Source organism: Cardiocondyla obscurior, linkage group LG21 (assembly GCF_019399895.1).
Source record: "Cardiocondyla obscurior isolate alpha-2009 linkage group LG21, Cobs3.1, whole genome shotgun sequence".
Lineage (NCBI taxonomy): Eukaryota > Metazoa > Arthropoda > Insecta > Hymenoptera > Formicidae > Cardiocondyla > Cardiocondyla obscurior.
Window position 1 is genome coordinate 3,452,900 of NC_091884.1, and position 5,000 is coordinate 3,457,899.

Consider the following 5,000-nt stretch of genomic DNA (forward strand, 5'->3'; position numbering starts at 1 on the left):
GCTTTTAATTGATTCCAAAGATCTTAATGGAAAGAAACCCATCAGTTTTTGGTTCATAAACTTCGGGTTATACTCATGTACCAGTTCTGCTTCCTTTCGTGCTAATAACGCTGCTTCTTCTTTAGACCATCTTGTTTTGTCGCCAGCAGGTTTTAATTGTGCATCATACCATGCCTTGTGTGCTCGTTGGTGATGAACACCTCTACCTCTAATTGTATTAAAAGGCCTATTGCAGCCCGGATATTCACAGATGTAGGTTTCATCGTCCGGGTCATTGGGCAAAGTTGGGTTTGGCAGACCAGAGGGCCCACCAACATCATCCGAGGCGTGGTTTCTATTCTTTGGGCCAACAATTTTGAATCGGAGGGGCTGGCAACCCCAAGGATCCGTTTTTCGCGGAGACGTCATTTCGCCACTGCTTACGCAGTGTTACCAGGAGTGCCACGAGGAGGCAGACGTTCCACTTGAGTATGAGAGGCTTTGTCTTGCGCATCATACCCCAACTACAACTCTCATTTTGCCAGATTTTCGAGCCTTTCCATTTTGTATGTATGTACATAGTAATATCCTTAAGAGAGTCATAGTTACTCCCGCCGTTTACCCGCGCTTGCTTGAATTTCTTCACGTTGACATTCAGAGCACTGGGCAGAAATCACATTGCGTCAACACCCGCGAGGGCCATCGCAATGCTTTGTTTTAATTAGACAGTCGGATTCCCCTAGTCCGTGCCAGTTCTGAGCTGAGCGTTGAATGGCGGCCGAAGAGGACGACCACGACGGCTCGCGCCGCCACGGAAGCCTCGCAGCAAGGAAGATCCGCGGGAGGCCAAGGCACGGGACCGAGCTCGGATCCCTGAACCGGCGCGAGAACGCCGATAGTTCACCTCGCCCAGGCCCGGCACGTCAGCCAGACCCGCTTCCCGACCAAGCCCGACACGCCCCGCTCCTCAGAGCCAATCCTTATTCCGAAGTTACGGATCCAATTTGCCGACTTCCCTTACCTACATTAGTCTATCGACTAGAGGCTCTTTACCTTGGAGACCTGCTGCGGATATGGGTACGAACCGGCGCGACACCTCCACGTGGCCCTCTCCTGGATTTTCAAGGTCCGAGGGGAAGATCCGGACACCGCCGCAACTGCGGTGCTCTTCGCGTTCCAAACCCTATCTCCCTGCTAGAGGTTTCCAGGGAACTCGAACGCTTATACAGAAAAGAAAACTCTTCCCGGATCTCCCGACGGCGTCTCCAGGTCATTTTGGGTTACCCCGACGAACACTCTTACGAGGGCCCGAATTGTATGCGGTTCCGCTGCCGGGTTCCGGAATAGGAACCGGATTCCCTTTCGCCCGACGGGCGTGTGTCAAAGTTCACTCACCGCGCGCGACGGCACACTCGCGTGTGCGCGCGCTTTTTGTGTGCGCGAGACTTTTCTGCGACAACGAGAGTATCGTACGCCGTCATTGACATAGGATTTCTCCTAGGGCTTAGGATCGACTGACTCGTGTGCAACGGCTGTTCACACGAAACCCTTCTCCACGTCAGTCCTCCAGGGCCTCGCTGGAGTATTTGCTACTACCACCAAGATCTGCACCGACGGCGGCTCCAGGCAGGCTCGCGCCCAGACCCTTCTGCGCACACCGTCGCGACCCTCCTACTCGTCAGGGCTTCGTGGCGGCCTGTAAGCTCCGGGCGAGGAGTTACCCACGCCCTGCCCACGGCCGCCCCACTTGCCGCTGACGGCAGAGTATAGGCTCGACGCTTCAGCGCCATCCATTTTCAGGGCTAGTTGCTTCGGCAGGTGAGTTGTTACACACTCCTTAGCGGATTCCGACTTCCATGGCCACCGTCCTGCTGTCTTAAGCAACCAACGCCTTTCATGGTGTCCCATGAGCGTCGAGTTGGGCGCCTTAACTCTGCGTTTGGTTCATCCCACAGCGCCAGTTCTGCTTACCAAAAATGGCCCACTTGGCACTCTGATCCGAGATGCTCGTGGCTTCATAGTTCAAGAAAGCCAGAGATCTCACCCATTTAAAGTTTGAGAATAGGTTGAGGTCGTTTCGGCCCCAAGGCCTCTAATCATTCGCTTTACCAGATGAGACTCGCGCGCGTTCCGTGCGGAACGGCCGAGTGCCAGCTATCCTGAGGGAAACTTCGGAGGGAACCAGCTACTAGATGGTTCGATTAGTCTTTCGCCCCTATACCCAGTTCCGACGATCGATTTGCACGTCAGAATCGCTACGGACCTCCATCAGGGTTTCCCTGACTTCGTCCTGACCAGGCATAGTTCACCATCTTTCGGGTCCCAACGTGTACGCTCTGGGTGCGCCTCTTCTCGCAATGAGAACGAGACGCCCCGGGAGTGCGGAGCCGCATCGCGACGCGGCCCATCCTCCCTCGGTCGACAACCAGGGCCGACCTTCACTTTCATTACGCCTTTAGGTATCGCTGATCCCAATGACTCGCGTACATGTTAGACTCCTTGGTCCGTGTTTCAAGACGGGTCCTAAGAGTACCCAAAGCAGTAGCGTCGCCGACCGGTATCGGTCCCCCGAGTTGCCCCGGGGAACGTTTGCAGGCCTGTCGAAGGTTAACCGTACGACCAACAGCGGGCCAGGACCGGTGACGGCGCTAGGTCCGTAAGCCTCCGTGTACCGTGGCGCGCGCTTGCGACGGCCTCGACGCACTCCCGCGTGTGTCAGAGCTGCGGCCTGATACCTTGCGTGTACCGCCGGGCAGCCGGCCGGGCGACCGAGGGTTTGACGGCGTGCCGTGTTACCGGCGACGCGTCAGACACCGCACCCGGGCCGTAGACCGACACCCAGCGGGTCGCGACGTTCTACTAGGGGAGAAGTGCACGACGACGAAAACGCCGGACATCGGCGCGCGGCAGCGTGCCCGCGCGCGAGCCGTGAGGCCCCGCGGGGCATCGCCCACCGACGCGAAGCCAGCGTCGCTGACGATGAATCTCCCCGTTCGATCTTTTGGGTTTCTTAGGTTTACCCCTGAACGGTTTCACGTACTCTTGAACTCTCTCTTCAAAGTTCTTTTCAACTTTCCCTCACGGTACTTGTTCGCTATCGGTCTCGTGGTCGTATTTAGCCTTAGATGGAGTTTACCACCCACTTAGAGCTGCACTCTCAAGCAACCCGACTCTAAGGAGAGATCCTCCCGAGACGCGCACCGGTCGCTACGGGCCTGGCACCCTCTGCGGGTAAGTGGCCCCATTCAAGATGGACTTGGACGCGACGCGGCACCTCGGGATAAGCGGACCCTCCCAAACACCACATTTCCCTGCGGCGGAACCGCGGGATTCGGTGCTGGGCTCTTTCCTGTTCGCTCGCCGCTACTAAGGAAATCCTGGTTAGTTTCTTTTCCTCCGCTTAATAATATGCTTAAATTCAGCGGGTGATCTCGCCTGCTCTGAGGTCGTCAAAAGAAATTGTCGTGAGGCTGTACTATATATATATAATACGAAGAAGGCGAGACGACGACGACGACGACGCGAGAGAAAAGAGAAACGCAACGCGGCGAAACGCCGCGCGCGAGCGCTTGGTTAGACTACGCCGCGTGCCCCGGTCAAGAGCTGCTACCATACATAGCGCTTTCGTGGACTCGGGAACACGCGCGGTCGACCCGCGCGCGATCTCTCACCTCGCACACACTTTTGCTGCGCAGGGGGCGATCGGTGCACGCAAAATATTTGAAAGAAGAGACGAAGGGAAAATGAGAAAACGAACGAGGCAGAGAGAACAACCGCGAGAGCGTGGTGGTCTTTCGTCGACGTTGCGTCAACCGCGCCGCGATCCGCGCGCCCGCGCGCGCCAACCAACCGACCACGACGACAACTGGCCAGCCAGCCCGACGCGAACGTCGGAGGCCGGTTTGCGCGTCGTGGTGGCGTCGGCAACGCGACTGCGGCGGCGGCCGGCAGCAGCTGCAGCGGCGACGACCACTCTCTCTCTCTTATAATACGGTCAGGTTCTCTCGTATCTTTGCTTCGTCGTATATATCTCTAAAATCCCTCCTCTCGAGTTTCCTTTGCGTTGGCGGCGGTAAAGCGACGATATGCGCTCTGTGCAGAAGGAGAACGAGGAGGCGCGCGATTATCTCGCGGCCTCTATTCTCCTCTCCGATCTTCATTCGAAGAAGGAGAGGAAAACTCAAACTCGGTTCTCCGCGCTCCTTATGAACTACTTCTCCGTGGATCAGCCTTGGATCCCGCGCGCGCCGCAAGCGGCACACAGGCCACCTTCCGGGAGTACAAGCGCGAACGAATTGTCGGCTTGTTTCACTCCGGGCGGCGGCGCGCGAGAGGCAGATCTACTCTTTTTCGTTCGGCGCGTATATACGTATAACGTATAAACTCCTTGCAAGAGCTCGCCACGTTTATCACCACCGCGCACGTCCTTCCCTCCCGTGCGTGTGCGCGTGCGTGCGTCTCTCTGCGATTCTCGATCGCATCTTTCGGTCGGTCGTCGTTCATTCGTTCGACCCTCAAACCTCGTTATTTCGGACGACGCCCAACGGGGGCGCGAGAGTACGCCGCCGTTCCGCGAGTATAGAGAGAGCGCGCGCAGAGAGCGCGAGAGCCTTCGTAAAACCCTGATGGAATCCAGCAACTCGCCGCGTGGATAGCGTGCGTAGTGTGCCTGATACCCCGGGGAAGGCGTCATCGACGACTCCTCGCTTCTCTTCTCTTTTCTCGTGGATGCGGGTATAACTCTCTCGCCGGCCGCCGCGATCGGGCGAACGTCCAACGAATCGCTCGTACGCGGCCGTCGAAACGGCGCGCGCAAGCAGTTTGTCTTCGATAAAACGACCCTCAGCCAGGCGTGGTCCGGGAATTGTATCCGTGGACCGCAATGTGCGTTCGAAATGTCGATGTTCATGTGTCCTGCAGTTCACAAGTTGACGCGCAATTAGCTGCGTTCTTCATCGACCCACGAGCCAAGTGATCCACCGTTCAGGGTAATCGTTCCTTCGCGCACCAAGTACGCTCTA

General features: G+C 57.2%; 1 non-coding gene and 1 pseudogene across 1 annotated transcript; both read right to left on the reverse strand.

Annotated features, from left to right (window-relative positions):
• Window positions 1-3,428, reverse strand: part of LOC139110818 (large subunit ribosomal RNA) — a 7,461-nt pseudogene extending 4,033 nt beyond the window's left edge.
• A 1,387-nt stretch (window positions 3,429-4,815) lies between these two features.
• On the reverse strand, window positions 4,816-4,970 carry LOC139110863 (5.8S ribosomal RNA). The gene has a single exon (XR_011547101.1). It is a non-coding gene; the product is annotated as a 5.8S ribosomal RNA (ribosomal RNA).
• Window positions 4,971-5,000: the final 30 nt, after the last annotated feature.